This window comes from Lissotriton vulgaris, chromosome 2_1 (genome assembly GCF_964263255.1).
Source record: "Lissotriton vulgaris chromosome 2_1, aLisVul1.2, whole genome shotgun sequence".
NCBI lineage: Eukaryota > Metazoa > Chordata > Amphibia > Caudata > Salamandridae > Lissotriton > Lissotriton vulgaris.
Window position 1 is genome coordinate 806,348,600 of NC_141687.1, and position 21,951 is coordinate 806,370,550.

Here is a 21,951-nt window from a genome sequence, read left to right on the forward strand (position 1 = left end):
CTAAGGTAGACCGGACCACGGCCTTGTCCTGCCCTGATGGCGAGTGTCAGCGCATTGAAATCTATTTGTGTAGCCATGGGCAGCCAATGGAATACTCTAAGATACGGGGAGATATGTTGTCAAAGTGAGACTCCACATACCCGGCGGGCAGCAGTGTTTTGGACAGTCTGCAGTATACGGAGCAAGCCTAATGTGAGACCCACATATGAGCCTTTTGCGTAGTCTAAATGGGAGGGAATTATTGCATGAACCACTGTTTTCCGGGTTACATTGTGCAGATAGTGAATAAATCTCTTGATGATTTTAATCTTGCCAAAACAAGCGGCACACGCCACTTGTACCTGTTTGGCAAGGGATAGCTGATTGTCCCATCTAACTCCAAGATTCCTGACCAAGTCCTTGTGTGCCGGAGCAATGGCCAGTTCCTCTGGCCACCACAGATTGGAAGAGAGGGGAGAAGGTTGTTTAAAAATAGGATCTAGGTGTTATCTGGATTAAGTTTCAAGAAATTGTGGTCCATCCAGGCTGCAATAATCTTGAGACAATTTTCGAGATTGCGGCACACACAGCATTTAAGGTGAATAGAAGCTGAAGATCATCAGCATATGATATGATTTTGGCATCAAACATGGCAATCAATTCAGCCAGCAGGGTTAATTAAATCTTAAAAGTCAGAGGGCTCAGAGCAGAGCCCTGCGGCACACCCCACTTCAGTGGTTTGACTGGGGAGATGAATGGATAGGTCCGGACCTGCTGTGTGCGGTCAGATAGTAAGGATGATTTCCAGTTCAGCACTGAGCCCCCCACGCCTATGGTCTTAAGGCGGTTCAGAAGAATGGTATGGTCGACTGTGTCAAATGCTGTAGACAAGTCTAACAGCACCAACACCGCCTTGGAACCTCCGTCGACCGCCCAGCGTATAGAGTCTGCCATTTCAATGAGGGCCGACTCCATACTATAGCCGGGATGGAAGCTGGATTGAGAGTTGTGGAAGAGGCTATTATCTTCAACAAAGGCCATCAGTTGCTGCCAGAAACATTTCACTGAAATCTTGGCCGGAGCTGGTAATAGAGAGTTAGGTCTACGACCGGAGCTGGTAAAAGAGAGTTAGGTCTACGATTGCAAGAATATTCAGGATCTGCGATGGCTTTCCTTAAGATGGGCAGGAGGAACGCGTGTTTCCAACCATCCGGATTAGAGCCCAATCTGAGGGAAAGGTTCAGATGGCGTTTAAATGGTGATTGTGAATTTTAGCAAGGATGTTGTATTGCTTGGCGGGCAAGGGTTCAGTAGGGGAACTGGATTTACACATCTGCAATTCGAGCAGAGAGGCTTCCTATGAAATTGTAGCTAAATCTGAGACCACAGAGCTGGGAACCGGCTTTACTGATTGGTCCTCAGACATTAGACAATAACATTAGCACGCAGGCCCTCACCTACACAGACTACATGGGTCAGGGGGACAGCAACTCCTGGCTGGGGGACAACCACACCACCATCCTGCATTGGTACATCAACATTTGCATCCAGTTGTCCCAAAAACAACACACTACACCACACTCCGTTACAGATCCACCAAAAAAGCTTTACCTGAGTCAACACAAACAAGCTGTGTGGCACCCTCACACAGGATACTCCAACCAACGACACCGCCACACCCTGCAACCGCACACACTGGATCAGCGACTGATCCAACACTCTTGCCACATTGGCGGACTTTCCTGTGAAGCAACAGTTAAGCTACCAGGGAGAAGGCAGACCTACTGGGCTCATGCAGGTCTAGCCGGACTCATGTGCAAACCTTGCAAAACAAACAACCATCAGTTACCTTTCAGCCCTGAAATACACAACACACAGACATCACCATATCATCAGCATGGACAAGAGGACAACCTTCAGGTATGGCCTAGGCACCGACACACACAACATGAATGACCTCATCAGCATTGTGAGTGAACTATCTAACCCCAGCTCTCCATCCAAAAGACATCCCACCCTTGCAAGGCCAAGGGGATCCCTTGCAACTTTCACACACTCCAAGCTCGTGGACGTACACGACAGCCTCGCCACATAGAGGCAGACAGCGCTATTTTCCACAGGACATACCCCTCTCAGGTCCTGGACTCCCATCCACAGCAAAGACACCACCCGGCTCATGTACAACATCCACTCCGGCTCTCCATCAGGACCCTTCCGGCACAACATCTCAAACACAGCATACACCATCCTTGAAGCCCACCTCCGGCACGGCATGAATGTCTCCTTTGAGTATGCCACTTTCCATGGGAGCTGGAGGCATGCAGAAACCCAGGCCCTTCTTTGACAACGGACGGCAGTACCGCAGGATGTCCTGGAACAGCACCCTGCTTGCCTACCCGGCAAATGTCATCAAGAAGGCAGTCAACGAGCAACTGACCATCCCCCTCCAAGCAAACATCTCCAGGCAACCCGCACCAGACCATCTTCCTCCGTAATCACCCCACTGCAACAGCCCTCATTGCCACCACCAAGGACATCTTGGACCCTGCTCAACAATGGTGAGACCACCCCCCTCACCTAATCGACCTCTCAATGGCTTTCTACACCATGTGCTACCACACTGTCAGATCACACATCTCCTACACTGGAATCCAGAGGAAGGCCCAGGATGAAATCGCCAAGTACCTCCCCAGCAAGGCCCAGGGAGTCCACATCCCCACATCGGCAAGTAGTACACTGGGCTCATCGGGCCATGCCCCAGGCCTCATCTCACAGTGTGACAATCTACAATGTCTCCATTACCCCCTCTCCAAAATCACATGCGCACACGACCTCATCATCATGTCCGCCACCATTGACACCCAGCTGCTCCTCACCCTCACCAAAAACCCAGACACTCCCAGATCCAACCTTCAAGAAGGCATGAGGTATGTTGACAAATAGATGAACATCAGCCACATGAGGCTGGACTTGGACAAGGCTGAGCTCATCATTTGAGGAATGTCCCCTTACGGCTGGGACAACTCCATGTGTCACACCGGCCTGGGCAGCGCACAAGCACACAGTGGCCACACACGCAAGCAGGTGCTCATCGTACACTCCTCGCTCACAATAACCATGCAACTCAACACCATCTCTACCTCATGCTGCGAGTCCATCCGCATGCTGTAAATGATCTTCAGATAGATCCACTCCTAGTCAAGACAGACAGTCACCCTGGTCCACGACACCAGCCGGCTCAACTACAGCAACGCCCTCTACGCAGGAATAACAGCCAGACTCCAGGAGGACTTGTGCACATCCAGGGTGCATCCGCACACCTCATCCTCATCATCCCCTGCCACAGCCACATGAGAGTCCACCTGGGATACCTACAATAGTCTTACTGTCAACTGCAGGATCATCTTCAAACTCCTCAGCCACACTCAGGAGGCACTCCACAACCCCAGCCCGAAAGTCATACATGGACGTCTCCCATCCAACACCACATTGCCCCAACTCCGTCTAGCCAACCTTGCCCTGGGCACCATTCATCACATCGACAGTACAACTGCATGCGGGAGATGGTTCTCCCACATCACCAAACAGACCTAGTACTCCCTCCCTGGGCACCTCCACATGACCCATGACCTCTACACCTTCATTAAACTCTTCCAAAACTGTCTGTCCGCTGCAGTATGGCAAGCCCCCGCCTTCTCCCCCCTCAGCAGATTGAACCATCACAGGTGAGTATTGTGCTCTATGTATGCATTTGATGATACATTGTGACCTATGTGTTTCCTCGACCGGACTCAGATCCCAGTGTATGGATGGCTTGAGTTTGTTCCACACTCTGGCATACTTTGACATATCCCCACACGTATGTTGTTGACTCAAGGAAAAAGACTGCAACATCAATTTCACTTGTGTTTGTTTTGTTTATTTATCTATATTGTGCGGGAAAAGTGAGTAAGTGCTAGGTACTGTACAAAAATGCTGGGAATCCAAAGTTCACAGAGGGAGATGTGATGCCTTGCAGTTTGAGTCAACAGAGTCCAGACCACAGTGCTTGGCATCATTGTTCAGACTGCAACCAGCAAGTCCATGTGGGAGAGTAGGACAGTCAATAAGGTGATGCTGTTGCATAAAAAGGCAAGATGCCAGACCAAGTGACCTCGGAGATGGGCATGGCCCACTGCCTCTCACTGCCTTTACCATGGATGACCCACCTCCTTGGGGGACCCTCATATGCAGGCCTTGATGATGCATGAGACGCTCCGTCAGACGATTCCTCCTCCTCCTCCCTCCCTCTGCCTGTTGGCGGTCTTTCCCTAGATGTTTCTTGCCTGGTGACACAGGGAAGGTGCTCCATGTTGTCAGCAATCCGACGGAGTGAATGGCTTATGTCCTCTTGCACCGCCAGGAGCTCAGCCAGTCTTGCCTCCATCCAACCTTGGAGTTGTTGTTGACTGGCGTGTTGCTCGACCTGCTGGTTTATGATTTCGGTGAGGGCCCCCACTACCTGGCTGAACTCCCTTGTGTCCCGCCGGTATGCCTCCATGATGTTGCGCAGTTCAGACATACCGGGCCCTGCAGCTGGCTGGTCAGGTTATCGCCTCCGCCTTGTGCCACTCCCACCACCCCTGCCCACACGAGCCTGGCCTGCCATTGTGGGCACATCGGGTCGACGGGACCCCTGCGGGATGGCAGTGGTGGTGTTGTCTGCCACCTCCGGGGTGCCCGGCGAACCTTGCCCCTCATTGTCAGACTGGCTCAGTTGTTGAATGTGGGCAGGGCTCCGAGCTGTGTGCTGGGATGTGGCAGGAATGAGTGTGGTGGTTGGTGCAGATGTTCCTGATCCAGATGCTGCACAGGTTTGGGCACCAGAGGTACCAGGTTGGTCGGGGTCATCCATGGAGTGGGGAGAGGCGTCGCTGTTGGTGGGATCAGGGTCCTGCGTAGCCTGAGACTGTGATTCCTCTCCCCCATTGTTGGGGGAGATTCCGCACGTTGCACTGTGGGTGTGAGAGACAGACAATGTTAATGCCATTTAATGCAATATCCATTTTTCATATACATTGTCTTGGCACTGTCCCACCTGGTAGTTGTCTATGCTTTGAATTGTTCTCAATGTTCACTTGTGGATGTGTATATTGTGGGGTCAGATTGATCTGTGCTCAGGAGTCACTGACATGTGAGGGACTATTTACAATGACTTGCAGAGCCATGCATATCAGCAGGGATTTGCCAGTCATTGTGCACCACAGCTATGCCAGGATGGATGCAACACATTTACAATGTGGATCAGCATGGTGGAAAAACGGCACAGCTGTGTCACGCAACTGTGCCGTAGGAGTGGCACATTGCTGGAGTTGAGATGCCGGAGCAACACAGCACCACAAATGCTCTGTGGGGCCATATCTGCACAATGCAGCGTCAATCCTTACGCCTGCTTCAAGCATGCACAGGGTTTGAGGCAGCATGTGCATGAAAGTGACTTAGTGAAATATTTAAGATTTCACTCAGCCACTTTTGGGAGGTGTTGCTGTGCCGTGACGGCCACCCACCGCCCCCCCCCCGGGCCGGAACACCTACTTTGGCGCAGGGCTTTAGAACGTGGCACATCTCCCAGATTCATCACCTTGTAAATACCCAGCACCGTGGCGCAACTTTTGTGCATCCGCTGCGTCACAAAGGTGAAGCAACGGCGTCGTAAAAGACGCGCAAGCAAGGGACTTGTGAATCTGGACCGTGCATTTTTTTCTTGGATGCTTTTTTTGTTTCTTTGTGTTACATGACGATTGTGACAGTGGGGCACTCCATTACCTTTCCTTGGAGGCTATGTTTATGTAAGGGGTGTGTGTGACAGGCCATGCTGGTAGTTGGAGTCTGATTTGTAACTGGGCCTCCCTCGTGGTGTGGCTGTTCCCCATGGAGCATGCTGCCATGACAGTGGTTGTGAGTTTCTGTCCAAGATATCTGACCTTGTTGTCCTGGTGTTTGTGTTTGCACTGGTCACAGGAGGGCCTTGTGCTGGCTACACCAGGGCCCTGTGCCAGCTATCTTGTCAGTACATTCCCACTCCATGTGCATTGAGCATGGTGCATGGGTGTGTACCTGGGCCATATGGAATGAGTGCAATTGGGCTTGGGCATCCACAAAAATGTTTATAGTGGTGGCCACATTTTTTGCTTCATAACCATCCACCTTGCACCCTCCTCCCCTCTGCCTTCCACCCTTCTGGCACTCTGCCTTGCACCCTTCTCACCCTCTGCCTTGCACCCTTCTCACTCTCTGCCTTGCACCCTTTTGGCACTCCACTTGCACCCTTCTCACCCTCTGCCTTGCACCCTTCTCACCCTCCCACTTGCACCCTTCTTGCCCTCCCCGTTGTACCCTTCTCACCCTCCCCTTGCACCCTCCTCCCCTCTGCCTTGCACCCTTATCAGCTCTGCCTTGCACCCTTCTGGCACTCTGCCTTGCACCCTTCTCACCCTCTGCCTTGCACCCTTCTCACCCTCCACCTTGCACCCTTCTCGACCTACCCCTTGCACCCTTCTGGCACTCCGCCTTGCACCCTTCTCACCCTCCCCCTTGCACCCTTCTCAACCTACCTCTTGCACCCTCCTCCCCTCTGACTTGCATCCTTCTGGCACTCTGCCTTGCACCCATCTCACCCCCCGCCTAGCACCTTTCTCCCCTCCACCTCGCACCCTTCTTGACCTCCCCTTGCACCCTTCTGGCACTCTACCTTGCACCCTTCTTGACCTACCCCTTGCACCCTCCTCCCCTCTGCCTTGCACCCTCATCCCCTCTGCCTTGCACCCTTCTCGCCCTCCCCCTTGCACACTTCTCACTCTCCCCCTTGCACCGTCCTCCCCTCTGCCTTGCACCCTCATCCCCTCTGCCTTGCACCCTTCTGGCACTCTGCCTTGCACCCTTCTGGCACTCCGCCTTGCACCCATCTCACCCTCCCCCTTGCACCCTTCTCAACCTACCTCCTGCATCTCCTCCACTCTGCCTTGCACCCTTCTGGCACTCTGCCTTGCACCCTTCTCACCCTCCGCCTTGCACCCTCCTCCCCTCCACTTCGTACCCTTCTTGACCTCCCCCTTGCACCCTTCTGGCACTCTGCCTTGCACCCTTCTTGCCCTCCCCTTAACCCTTCTTGACCTCCCCCTTGCACCCTCCTCCCCTCTGCCTTGCACCCTCGTCCCCTCTGCCTTGCACCCTCATTCCCTCTGCCTTGCACCCTTCTGGCACTCTGCCTTGCACCCTTCTGGCGCTCTGCCTTGCACCCTTCTCACCCTCTGCCTTGCACCCTCCTCACCCTCCACCTTGCACCCTTCTCGACCTACCCCTTGCACCCTCCTCCCCTCTGCCTTGCACCCTCATCCACTCTGCCTTGCACCCTTCTCACCCTCCACCTTTCACCCTTCATACCTCTGCCTTGCACCCTTTTGGCACTCTGCCTTGCACCCTTCTCACCCTCTGCCTTGCACCCTTCTCACCCTCCCCCTTGCACCCTTCTCGCCCTCCCCCTTGCATCCTTCTTGCCCTCCCCCTTGCACCCTCCTCCCCTCTGCCTTGCACCCTCATCCCCTTTGCCTTGCACCCTCATCCCCTCTGCCTTGCAGCCTTCTGGCACTCTGCCTTGCACCCTTCTCACCCTCTGCCTTGCACCATTCTTTTGTGCGGACATGGTGTGAGGTGATTGTGTATGGGGTTGACGGTGTGAATGGATGTGGGTGTGTGGGTCTGAATGTGAAAGTGGGGTGTGCGGGTCTGAATGTAATTGGGGGGTATGTGTGAAGGTGGATGTGTGCAGTTGTTGGTGTGTTGTCAGTCTCTGTAGCTAAATGGGTATGTTGCAAAGAATCATGGTTTGTGTGTGTGGGCCCTTTTTAGTAGTCCATTATTTGTGGGTGGGGCTTAGTTTGAAATTGTGTTGGGTGTGTTATAAGGGATGGGTCTGAGTTAGGCCCTCTGTTTGCCTGTTTGGATCTGGCCAGGACATTCATTTCCAATGGTTTGTACACAGGAGACATGTTTTGTGGTGTTGTGCGAGTCGTTTGCACCCTCCTGTGCTGTTTTTAGGGGTTCGTGTGTGCTTCATTTAGGGTGGGTTTGTGTCGTATTTGATTTTGTGGCTCGCTCATATGCGATGTTTTTATGGGGTTCGCGTGCGCTTCGTTAAGGGGGTTCGTTTTGTATTTGATTTTGTGGCTCGCTCATACGCAATGTTTTTACGGGGTTCGCGTGCACTTCATTTAGGGGGGGTTTGTTTCGTATTTGATTTTGTGGCTCGCTCAAACGCGATGTTTTTACGGGGTTCGCGTGCGCTTCGTTCAGGGGGTTCGTGTCATATTTGATTTTGTAGCTCACTCATACGCAATGTTTTCCGTACAAATCGCAGTTCATACGTGATAACGTTTTCCCGTACGAATCGCTTTCTCAGTCCCCGGTCTGGATCGTACTTGTCGTGTCGTACAGCATGTTTACGAATCTTACGGTTCACTTTCTGAGTCAGTATTGTATGGATTTTCGCTTGTTTTTCGGACGGTTTGCAAACATTCAGATGTATTTTTAACCAACGGTTCGTACTACGCAATTCGGACGGATTTGTACGATTCGTACGGAAACGGCTACGAATACGAATCGTCGTCGGATTCGTTTCCCAAATCGGAATCGACCCCCAATAGTTGTTAAATTATAATTTATGTGTTGTAATATATTTTTTTAATCAATTTTAGTTGTGATTTGAGCTGGTGAGATTATTTTTTTTAAAATAATTAATATACATAATATTTGTATTCATAGCCTTATTTGAAATTCTGGTTTTATATATTTTTTGGCAGATGTAAAAATAAATATGTTTATTTTTTTACCAATATGTTTGTCATGCTGCTTTGGATTATGTTTTTGGTTTATTGGGTCTTCTGTAGACTGTTATGTATTTTATAATAGAGTTTTAGATATTGATTCTAGTAGTGTACTCATTTGTTGTTAATAAAGAGTTTTACTTTACATTGTAAGAAATTGGATACTTTAGATTTGTTTGCAAAGTTTAGGTTTAATTTGATTTACTGATTATTCTATTCACAGTCGTTGGCGGGTTTGATCTTTTTGTGAGTTTCTATCAATTTATCGGCCACGATTAAGATGCCGTTTGGACGTGAGTCCAACCGACATTGTCCGGGAATGGAAACCGACCAACCAGTAGTCGGTGTTTCCATCTGATAAATTAAGATGTTACATCCATGAGGGGGTTGGAAACATCAATTCTTTCATTGCAGCTTGTGCTGTGGCTGGAAAAGGGCAGCAGCACAAGCCGCATTGGAAACATGAATGTTTGCAAACATCCATGCACCATGTGCCAGGCACCATGTGGTGCTTGGCAAACAAAGTATGAATTTCTGGAGGGGCATCACAGGTGCCCCCCAGGCCTCATAGCAAAGGCCATGGAGGGATGGGGCCCTGCTAGGTGCCGTTGAAATCAAAGGTGGGGGGAGGTATAAGAAGCAATGATCCATTCAGCTTTCTGATAGTTATCCAAAATCAATGGGGAATGGATCACTTGTACTTGCTACCAGGGTTCATGTGGTTCTGTCAATTATTGTTTAAAAAACCCTCATTTACGTAGACAAGTTGGTGGGTGGTATATCTTGTTTCTTCTCCTTAGTCAGATACGTGACAGCATCATCATTGGGTTTCCCTCATGCTCCCCCCCTGAAGGGAACCACTGGTTATTTCAGTAGTGATCAGAAATCAAAAATAGGTGAGGGTGCTCGTGTGGAGTGAATTTAAAAAAAAAGAGCATCCTCAAGCCACCTAAACTATAATTGTATTCACTTCGGAGCATGGTAAAAGGCAACAGTGTTGTGCATAGTTGGGCATTCAATGAGTCCACTGCACTTGTTACTCCAGGTAGATGGTTGACATGTTTCAGCCCCTTTGTATGCCCTTAAGGGTTGGAGAGCTTTTGTCAGGACCTAGAAAAAGTGGTGGAGATGGGTATTGTCCAAATCCAAAATTTAAAGTTCAGAGTTCTTGTCTCTGAACTGGAGGTCAAAAATACCTAGAATGAGTGATGAAAGAAATGAAAAAGACAAAAAGTAAAAACATTTTTTAAAACTTTTTTTCAAAAGGTAGATTGTCTCATGATGATGGTTTACACTGTTCAACTTGAACATGTCATGAAATAAGCAAATAAGAAAATGGCAATTCTTTAGTACTCTGATTATAGAATCGAAAGTATCTGTATGAACAATGAGTTGTGATAACAGGTTGTGTCCTCGCATATTGAACAAGTCCTTGAACTAGCTATATAGCCCTTGGTTTGGTTAACTTTGTCGTAAGGTATTCGGCTAGTGTGTCTTCACTGTGTTTTTGATCTACGCTCGACGTACCTGTTCCGCTATTGCACTGGCGTATGGAGCTACAAGCAAGTGTTTTTGTTGCGCACCTCGTGAAAAGCATCTTGTGTCCATGAAGTTGTCAATTCAAATGCGTTTAATGCGCTAAATCTGTGTAAGGGGCGCTTCGACAGGTTTGTGTTCTTGTAGAGTGTTTCGTGCTCGCTATATTGTTTTTTCAAAAGAAAAAAGAAAAAAGGATGCGTGTATCTGTGATGGTTTTCTAAGAAAGAGAATACGTTTTAAGAGCGACAAGTGACGATCTACGATTGACGGGCCTGTTCCGCTGTTGCACAGGCTTATGGGAGACACTTGAAGCAAGTGTTTTCATTGCGCATCTCGTGCAGAGCGTCTTGTGTAAAAAAGTTGTTAAATCTAATGCCAGTCAGTCAGAAAATACTTTATTTGGTTAATTTTAAAACCATAAAAGCTTTCTATACATACACTTTAGATTGTTAAAACAATGATTAGCAGCAAAAATTATCAAACATTGAATAAATATCAGAATCAGTTAATTACATTTTAAAAACCTCAGGTCCCCTTTTTAAAAAAAATTAATTGATGTGAGCTAGATCATAAAAATCATTAACTTTTTTCCTCCTTAATCTAACGGCTGCGGTAAGAAAGCTAGCTATACTAAAGATCTTCCAAACATTAGATAGCAGATGTAAATACAACAGTGCTGGTTTAACTTGTAAGAAACCTTTATCTTTTAGGATTGGGAGGATAAAACACTTGCGAATGTGCAAAAAGTGCTCACAAAAAAGATAAAGTGCAATGAGTAGAAAAATCGTCACATGAACATACCCCCCAGTCCTCCACCCTCCTCTATCCCGGGGGATCAGCAAGAAAGAAATTAAGCTGATTCAATCTGAATCTTACAAGGAGAAAACGGTGGTAAGGATTGGATACCACATTCAAATACGATTCGATTGCACAGGATGTTTTTAACAATTGGTGAGTACGTACGTTTGGTTTTGCCAGCACCCTTTCTTCTCTTTCCATAGAAGCCATGAGCAAATAGGATTCCTTCGCCCATTTTATTTCACCTTTTAATAGCTTGTCTGGTGAGTTAAATAACTCTGGCCATCCCAATTTTGCTTCCAGCCTATGGACGTAACTAAACCTGGGGATAGGATTCACTTGATCTAGGGCCAGGCAATCTCTCATGACTTCACGGTTGAACTCTAGTTCGGGGTTTAACCAGGTTGAAATTCATTTCAGGAGAGGTGCTATAGCAATTAAATCTTCCAGAAAACAAGCTCCAGTCTCCTGATGGATTATATAAGCTGGCGTGGATTGTGGGACAGATAAAAGGTTTCTTAAAAACATATTCTCAGCTACTTGAATTTCCCTAGCGTTTCTAAAACCCCAAGTATCTACACCATACATAGCGTGAGAAATACATTTGGCTCCATATTTTTTAACAGAGCTTGCATTGGTCTGTCCCCTAACCTGCGTGCAAAAGCTAAGACTGCAGATGTGGGTCTGGCCAAGATATTTCTTTTGGCGTTTATTTGCGGGGTCCAAGGGCCTTGATCATCAAATATGATGCCTAAATAAGGAAAGGCAGAGACCCTCGTTATCACATTGCCCTTGCAATGGAGAATTTTAACCCTTTTAGGTTTAAGGCCAATTATCATAATGTGAGATTTGGAGAAATGAACACTTAAATCCAGATATTTCATAAAAGCAGCAAAGGAGTTTAAAAGAAGTTGTAACCCAATGCCGGTTGTGCTAAAAGGGTGGCATCATTCGCGTAGAGGAGTGCCAAAATCGGTCATTTCCCCACACGCAGAATATCTTTGCATGCTTCCCCTAAAACTTGGTCCAAGTTATTAATGTAAAGGGTAAAAAGTAGAGGGGCCAAAATGCACCCTTGCCTAACACTGATGGCAATACGTATTCCCTGGGTGCAGTTGCCCCTTTGGTCATATCACACAGTAGCTGTTAAATCCCTGTGCAAGTCGGCAAGGAAATGGACGATATTTCTATCTACACCTAGTTTGAGAAGCATAACCCATAGTTTGGACCTATTCACTCAGTCAAAGGCTGAGGAAAGGTCCATACACACCAGATAGAGTGTTCCCTTCTTGGCCATGGTAAACTTCCCAATTAGTAAGTGCAGATTGAGGCATTGATCAGTGGTGCCTCTTCCTCTCCTAAATCCGTATTGCCAATCTGATAGGGTTGTAGTTTTAGATAGCCAACCTGTGAGTTTGCTAAGTACCACGCTTCCAAGCACCTTTATGGCAGAATCAATAAGTGAAATGGGCTGATAACCACTAGGGTCCCCTCTGTTACCGTTTTTTAAAATCGGAACAATCAAAGACTCAGACCAAGATCTAGGTAGGCTTATTTTACAGGCCTTTTTAAAAGCATTGGCTAAAATTTTAGACCATATATTTATATCAGATTTGAAAAGATCGACTGGGACACCATCTTGTCCAGGGGCTTTATTGCTGGTCATTTGACTTATAGCTTCTGCTATGTCTGAATCTGTCAACGTGTGTAAGCCTCAATCTCAAATATAGTGCCAGAGTGACCTTGAGTGTCCTGATCACCGTACACAGATTTGAAATGATTATGCCAAGCCTGCTCTTGTATGTTGCAGTCAAGGGGGGTATCCATGGAATCTTGGAAAAGGGGGTTGTTGACAATTTCTCAAAATTTTGCAGTTTTTGATGACATCGATAGATAATAAATCATTCCATGCCTCATTTTTAATCTCCTTTTACATTTAGTTAGAGCCAATTTATAACTTTTCCTTAAGACTACTATGGCACATTTATGCTGTGGTTTAGACTTTAAAGCTGCTAACAGCTTACGATGGGCTGCTGAACAGTTTTGGTCAAACCATCTCTCTCCTTTAGTTGGCTGTTCCTTACAGGGCCGCTTGAGATCAGAGGCTATCTGGGAGCAAATTGTGGTATAAGCCATAAGGACCATAAGTACCTCAATATCCCTGGTGCTTTCATCTAAACAGACTTCAACTGACAAATTAGCCTGAAGCACCGAGAACCTTTTAATCATGCTGGCCTGGTCTGTGAGTCGTATACCTGAAATACCCAGCAGATCTATTAAGTTTGTTGATCTTCTTAAATCCATCTGCCAATGTTAAAGTAACAGGGTTATGGTCGCTGTACTGGGACCAAATAGTGGTGTAACCTATCACGCTTGAAGTCAGGGCTGCGCTAATAAAGATGTAGTCGATGGTTGAGTGCATACCCCTGCCTTTAAAAGTTGGGACGACTGTGCCATCATCAAATTTATTGGGATAAGTTAGACCGTTATCCACCACAAGTCTCTCCAGAAAGCCTCCCTGCGATGAATGTTCAAAATTTGTCTCTAATTTGTCAGCAGGACCTAAGCTATCCCAGACATAATCATTTTGATTGTAATGATGTACATTAAAATCACCTAACACAATAACCGAATAGGAAGTTGTTTGTTGCTCACTATACTATTCAAGAAAATGATGCAGACTGACCAAATGTTCGTTTGTAGAGACCTTATAAAATGAACTATAAAAATTTTCAATGAGCATCGTTAGAGCATTAGTAAATGTGATCTGTACCTCCAGACAATTTAGTGAGCCAGTTTCCAGTGGATACCTGCAATTTTCAGAGAGATCAAGGTCAATAGCCCACCCTTTGCCCTGCCCGTTGCAGAGGTTTTCGCTGGTTCCGAATAGATGGTGTAACCATTCATCCAAAAAAGATTATTAATATCCCAGGTTTCCTGTAACTCGATGATGTCTAAATCGCTTAAAAAATCTTTCCACCTGACTTCATCTGATTTATTTTTCAGTCCCACTATATTTCAACTCAACATCTTTGAGCGTTGTCCCAAATTGTTCTAGGCCCCCTGTGTAATGTTATTGAAACATGCCATGTTATTTACTCCACCTTCATTCCCTCCTTCCGGACAGGAGTCTAGTCAGTCGTTGTTATCCAGCTCACTTAATGGGGAAAATCTATTAGATGTCGTGAACCAGCTGATATAGAACCTGTCATCTGCAGGGGTGATCCCTCTATGATGGGTTCCGGTTTGATCAACAGTGCTAACCCTGGGGAACTGAAAAGGGTTGTGCACTGTTTCAACAGCTGAACTAAATAGCCTGTTTTCTACCATATATCTTTGTGGCCCCTGACTATCTCTGCCCCAAGTTCCTGTGACAGGGGGATAAAAAAAGCCCAAAAGTAGAGCAATAATCCCTCCCGTTACCTGATTAGTACTCCCGTGGAAAAGCCACCCAGCCACATCCTTCCGGTCAAAGTTGATCACTATACAGTCTCCATCTTCCGTTTTAGGGCAACGTCCCACCCAACCAACCCACCTGGCCATTTTCATATGTGTGGATGCTCTTAAGCCCCCCTCAGAAGCCCTGCTACACCAGAACTTGACTTTGCGAATAAGCTCCTCCGTAGTCTCAACGCAATTACCTTTAAGAGGAGGTACCCCTACTAAGACGGCTACTAGGGGGGTGGCTTCTGGTGGCATGTCCAGCCCTGCCTGTTCAACTTTAAGGTGTTTTGGATTTGGCTCTGACGTAGGTGGTATATTAGACTTCTGCTGACTGGTACTTGCAGGCCCTTTAGCAATACCACCCGTTGGGCTGTTGCTTGCATTATGTTTACTAGAGGGCCCTGAGGGAACCAAGGTTAGTGCCCTATCTTCAACATCACGAACCCCAGCACAAAGCAATTGAGAACTCCTGCTCCCCTCAATGTCACCTAGGCTATTTACACTAGGAACCTGACGCCCTCCCTCGCTGTGACCATCAAGCTTAGACTCAATTCTAATTATCCTATCCAACACACGGTCTAGTCCAGATTGAAAATACTTAAATAAGTCCTCCTTTAGGGAATCAATAAGCAGATTAGTGTGTGAAATAACCGGGTCCATATCCACATTAATGAAATCAAGGAGTGTCACTTCCACCGTTGGCCCTTGAGCAGTGCGTTGGTAGCTTCTTTATAGTGTTTGTGGTGTTGCCTGGTTTCAAACTTTTTTTCCTCACTTTTTTACCAGGGGCTACAGCCCCACTGCTTAAAGGGTCCAAGCTCCCTTTCTCCTTCAATTGAACTTTCTGGCAAGATGTGGAAGCACTGTCATAGTCTCTAATGATGATGTTAGCAGCCAAGTCTGAATTTTGACTGGGGACCGGATTTGAACATAGAACATCCTCTGGAGAGATGACAATCGCTCCGTCAGAGCCTCCCCCCAGACCCAGCTGAGCCTCTACATCCTGAATCTCATTAGATATAGCCCCTACAGCGGTAGTCAAGTAAGAGATAATAGAGGCACAATTGCATGAAATCTTTGCCTTAGAGATAGTGGAGTCTGCGGAGCAAAGGACTTTTCGCTTACCCTTAGTGAGGCCTCACTGAAAGAGGGTAGGCCCAGTACTGTCTCAGTCGGTTGCTGACGGGCATGGACAGGCCCGCCCTTGTCCTGGGCACGCACGCGCGCGTCCCACGCTGCGGAAGGGCCGCGCAGAATAAGAGGGCCCCTGGCACCCTCTGGTGACGTCCTCACCTCTGCGCCATGCAATTCCCTCTGGGTGTTGAGGTCCGCTGTCCAGCCATTCCCCTCACGGCAGTGCGGTGTGGCGATGAGAAGGGCAGGTAGGTGCAGGGATTAAGCAGGCCATTTCCCTCACGGCAGGTGATAAAGGCAGGCCGTTCCCCTCACGGCAAGAGAGCAAGGTCCAATCTAATGCATATAGTGCGCTTAATATGCACACGGGACGCCTCGAAAAGTTCTTGTTGAGCATCTCGTGCATAGTATGTTTGCCAGGTGTTGAATAATTAGGGAATAATTACGCTCTAAAAATTACAGAGTGCGCGCTATGGGTGACGGGCAGAGTAATGCACATACCTTGCAAGTCCTATTCAGGGCTTCATTGGGTGTTGAAGGAGTTTATCACTGCTGTTGGGTTTAGAAAGGTGAATACTAATCAGTTGCATTTTTGGGTTAATACATTACGTGTCTTCTTTTGCAATGGGGTCTGCCTGTTCTTCGTACCGAATGCAGCAGCTTCCCACAGCTTGTGCTGACGCTGCCTTCCTGTTCCCAGGTGTCTCAGGGGTTGGAGAAGGCAGTCATTAAATGTCTATTGGAAGTGAAGAAAGACTAGCAGATGGTTGTGATGTTTGTGAGAACGGCTACTTTCTAATTTTTTGGAAGATGACTCTTAGGAAGGGTGTCATCATTATTAATTTTTTATGCTCCGATAAAATATACACTTCACATTGCTTCTGTGCTCACATATCCTTTGTTTAACTTTGCAACAAGTCATTCCGATATATCTTAGGTTACAAGGGCAGATAATCATGTAGATTACGTTTGTGGATTTGCAACTGGTATGTTGCCTCGTAGTCCATTTCAGTTCAGGTGTTAGTTCAAATGATTTTGTGAAAGTAGTCAACTTACATACTGAGGGGTGTCCCCAGGGGTAGTGACCAGTCACTGGTTGCATGCCCCATAGGTTAGTTGTTTCTTTCGCTTTTGGCTCTAGAGGTCGTGTATGGACTAGGATGTCCTTGTAATTTTTTGTTCTCTTGTTGGCAAACATAGGTTTGGGCTTGTGTTTTGTACTCTGTCAGTTCACTACAATTTTTTTTTAGGCAAAGGAACTGGCTGTATGGTAAATTGTCTCTGAGTGGACGTCGGTGAAAGCTATTATATGAAAGTAAGCTGTTCTTGGCAGTTGGTTTAAAGAAAGTCTTCGTTCTAATGATGTTGTCTTCTACATATATGGCCAGGTCTAGGAAGTCTGGCTGTTTTTTGTCAGCAGTGTAAGTGAATTTTAGGCATTGTTCTTGCGTGTTAATACACTCGTGAAAATCATGTAGGCCTTCTTCTGAGCCTTCCCAGATCACAATGACATCGTCTATAAACCTTTTCCAGAATTGGACTTTGGACAGGAAGGTGTTGTTGTCACTCTGTATGAATGTTCTTTCAAACCTGCTCACATACAGTCCCACTACACTAGGGGCAAATGTGCTTCCCATGGATGTTCCTTGGCATTGTTGGTATAGTGTGCCATTGTACTCAAAGTAATTATCTGTAAGGGCCAGCCTGCAGCATTCCAAGACAAAATGTCTTGGTGTTTGGTAATCCCAATTCTGGTCAAAGAGTAGTTCTTCCAGGGTATCCATTGTTTTTTGTTGGGGTAAGCTTGTATATAAGCTTTCCACGTCTAACTCTACCAGGAGCATGGAGTCATCCATGAAGGTTTGTTCCTTTAGGAGATTTAGTAGGTAACGAGTATCCTTCAGGTAGGTTGGGGATTTTTGTACCATAGGTCTCCGATATTGATCAGCAAATTGAAGTGCCAGTCGGACCCTCCGGTCTCTGACTCTGACCTCATAATGTTGCACCAGATGTCAGTCGGGCCTCAACCGACGACCTGTTGGTTGCGATCCGACCAACATCATAATGAGCCGCATAGTGTAGGTTGGGTTCTACCTAGTGTGGAACAGAAAACATTGTGTCATCCTTTCACCATGTCGTTGGTTTTGGCTTCTTGAGCCATGGTACTCTCATAGACTTACAGCATGGTATTTGGACTTTGGGTTGGCGTCTGTGTCTAGAGTGGTGCAGTCTGCCAACCTAAGTGTGTTAAAAAAATCCTTTAGGGAGCTAAGTTTGTGCTCAGTGTTGGTAGAAAGGACTTTCTATAAGTTTATTGTAGTGGTTAGCTACCTCCATGGCAGGGTAGGCTAAAGAAATCTTCTATTTCCATATATTTACTGTTTTGTATTCTACACCTAGTGCACATAGTTGGAGGTGTTTCCTTGTGCTTTGATTAAATGGTACCACCAGCCTTGTATGGTTGTGTGTGGCTAACGTTTTAAGATGGCTTGAACTATGGCTAGCTCAAAATCTATCAATATATTTGTTATGTTATGTTATGTTATGTTATAGCGCTCTTGTATAGCGCACGGCTACTCAAAAAGAGTGTCCCGGCGCTTTCCACCTGCAGCTCAGAATAAAAATAACACAACACAGTAGAAAAATAAGAAAAAGAAAAAGAACTGAAACTGAAACAATAAGAACAGCCTAAAGATTAAAAAGCCAAGTCTTCAGGCTTTTCCTGAACTGGAACAAATTGGCAGTGCTGCACAGCGAAAGAGGAAGCGAGTTCCACAGCTGTGGAGCTTTGCAGCTGAAAGAGCGTCCTCCCATACGGGCCTTCCTCACCCGAGGGACCACCGCTTTGTAAAGGGATTCCGAGCGCAAGGAGCGGACTGGTCGATAGAAGGCCAGTCTCCGCCGCAGGTATCCGGCCCCTGATCCAAACAGGGCTTTATGCATCAATGTCAGGGACTTAAACTGGATCCGCTTCCGGATAGGCAGCCAGTGTAATGCCTGTAGCAGCCCGGAAGCTCGGGCTCGTCTACGCAAGCCAAAGATAGCCCGGGCGGCAGAGTTCTGTACCACCTGTAGGCGCTGAACTAGGTAATCAGGGAGGCCAAGGAAGAGGGCATTAGCATAGTCTAGCCTAGAGCCGACGAGAGCCTGCACAGTAATACGCCTGTGCTCCTCAGACAGCAGGGGCAGGAATTTACGGAGCATTTTCAAAATTCCATAACAGGTGCCCGCCAGACCCAGAATATGTGTTCGCAGCGACAGCTGGTTGTCCAGCTTGACACCCAGATTTTTAGCCACCAACGAAGACTGTGCAGGAGGGCTCATGTCGGACGGCCACCAATGCTGCCACTCCGGATCGACAACGCAACCAAAAAACAGAACCTCGGACTTGCTAGAATTGGCCCTTAGACTGTTCCGTTGGAACCAGTCAAAGACCAATGTAAGACAGTCCCGAATTCTTCCTCCATCGAACTCCTGGTCTTTCCCGCAAGTGAAGAGGAGTTGCGTGTCGTCGGCGTAGGAGACGATCTGGGCCCCATATGCTTCCACCAAGGCCGCCAAAGGGGACATAAAGATGTTAAATAACGTGGGGCTCAACACAGAACCCTGTGGAACCCCAACTTCCAATGGCGGCATCTCGGCAGAGCTCTGGGAAACCCAGACCGTCTGGCGGCGGCCTTCAAGGAAGGATGTAAACCACCTGAGCGCCGTCCCCCTAAGGCCGATGTCATAAAGCCTCGCTAAGAGCGCCTTATGGGGGACGGTGTCGAAGGCCGCCGATAGATCTAACATGACCAGCATGGCCCTCCCGCCGACATCCAGAGTCTCCCTGATGATCTCAGTGACCTCTAACAATGCCGTTTCCGTACTAAAGTTAGGACGGAAACCGGATTGGGATGGGTGGAGCAGATTGTTAGCTTCCAAAAAGCGCGACAGGACACCATGGACGTGTTTTTCCGTGATCTTCGTGAGGGCCGGAAGAAGTGAAATTGGCCTATAATTGGCCAGAGCCTCGGCGCCAAGACCCGGTTTCTTTAGGAGGGGGATCACCATCGCTCTTTTCCAAGAGCTAGGGACCCTCCCCTCCCTCAAAGAGGCGTTGAGGATGGGATTAACCAGCGGGTTCACCACCTCCGCCATCCCAGCCAAAAATTTGGCGGGACAGGGGTCGAGTGGCGAGCCAGATTTCAGATTGGCCAGCAGCTGCCTGGACACATCGCTGGAAACAGCAGGAAAATCAGACAGCACCGCCGCCGGTATGTGCGGAAGTCCGCACCCAGCCCCGGTGACGCCGCTTCCATCCTCCGGTCCTTCCACAAAGGAGGCCTGAATCGCCTTGATCTTATTAGTAAAGAAGCCGGCAAGATCCCCTGCCCACGTGTCCGAAGAAACCAAAGGGGGCGAATGGGAACTAGGGGTCGTGAACTCCTTCACAATGGTGAAGATCTCCTTGCAGGAGTTCGCGGATGCCTCGATCCTCCTAGCCAAATAGTCCCTCTTAGCTCCCAGAATGTCCTGATGGTAGGCCTTCACCGCCGCCTTATAGGCGAGTTTAGCCTCCCCATCATAAAGACGGCGCCAGGCCCTCTCGGCCACCTTACATTGGCTGCGAGCCGCACAAAGAGCCTCGGTAAACCACGGTGCAGATTGCCATGCCACCGTGGATCGGGGGGCTGCCTTGGGGGCCAGATCGTCCAGCCTGTCAATGAGCCACAGCTGCAGAGCCTCAGTGTCGCTATCCAGATCGCCCGAAAGATGGCATGGGTGGTCCAGAAGCGCCTGTTCCAGCATGTCAGGTGTCACTTTGTGCAGCGCTCTCGAGGCCGGTCTAGACAAGACCGAGGCACTGTTATCTGGCCGCGCACTCTCCAGTACCGAAAATCTGATCAGCCTGTGATCGGACCAGAGCACCGGCAGGGTGTCAACCTCCACAAGAGGGACAGACGAAAACACCTGATCCAGGGTATGCCCCTTCTCATGAGTTGGCCCCGACACGAACGGTATAAGACCCAGTGGAGATGTAATATCCAACAGTTTAACCGCATCCGGGTCGTCCGCTACGTCAAGGTGGAAGTTGAAATCCCCGGCCATGACGCAGTGCTGTGAGGTCAGCACCAACTCAGAGACAGCTGTCTGCAGATCTTCCAGGAAGGAACCCAAAGGGCCCGGTGGCCTATAAACCAACAACCCCTTCAGAGCCTGGCCCGGGGACAGTCTGAGCGTGAAGGCGAGTGACTCAGCGCTCCCGATGGAATTGAGGGGAAGAACTGAGCAGGAAACGCTCTTTTTCACCACTACCGCCACTCCCCCTCCTCTACCCTTCGCTCTATCCTGCCGGAAGATATTATACGCCGGAGGAATGGCTGAGAAGACATCCGGGTTGGAAGCCTCTCCCAACCAGGTTTCGGTGAGTAGTAGGCAAAGGGGATTTTCTCTAACAAGAAGATCGTAAATATGTAGGGCATGGCAACCTACCGACCTCGTATTCAACAGCAAACAAAGATGCTGTGCGCCAGCCGTTGCAGGACGAGGAACATTGGCATGGGTCCAGGAAGGCGTCCAGCCACAACCCGGACAACAGCGTTTACCCTTAAATCGCCCCGGGAAAACGGAACGGCAGGAGCTAGAGTTGCCCCGCATATCCCGCAACATCGCAGAGGAGTAACAAATCATCTCAGCCAGAGTGGCACCGGACCGGCGTCCCCCGCCGCCCCGTCGCCTCCGGGACGCTGACGGGCGCAGACGGGCAGGACTCCGGCACGACTCAGGCTAAGCGAAGGCGTCCACCTGCGCGTCACGCTGCGCGTGAGGGAGCGACTTTAAATAGGCGCTCCAATCAGCCCTGAGCGTGCGAGTCCGCTCCAAGATGGCGGACGCCGCTGGCTGAGGTGTCCCAAACAAAGATGGCGCCCAAAATGACCCCCAGGACCCGGACCCACCGAAATGGTGGTGCTTTTCAGGCAGAGAATGCCGTTTTTTAAATGCAGGTAAGGGGCGAGAGGGGCGCAGGCTTCAAACAAGCAGGCTAAAAGCAGGGGTAAAATAGAACAGAAAAACGAACCCAAATACAAAACCAGGAAGCATTAAAATACTCTGCGCTAGTAACAGCGCGAGTGCAGCGATGTGGTAGATGGTCTGACCAGCACCGCGCTAAGGCCCGCCTTAAATAGGCGCTCCAATCAGCCCTGAGCGTGCG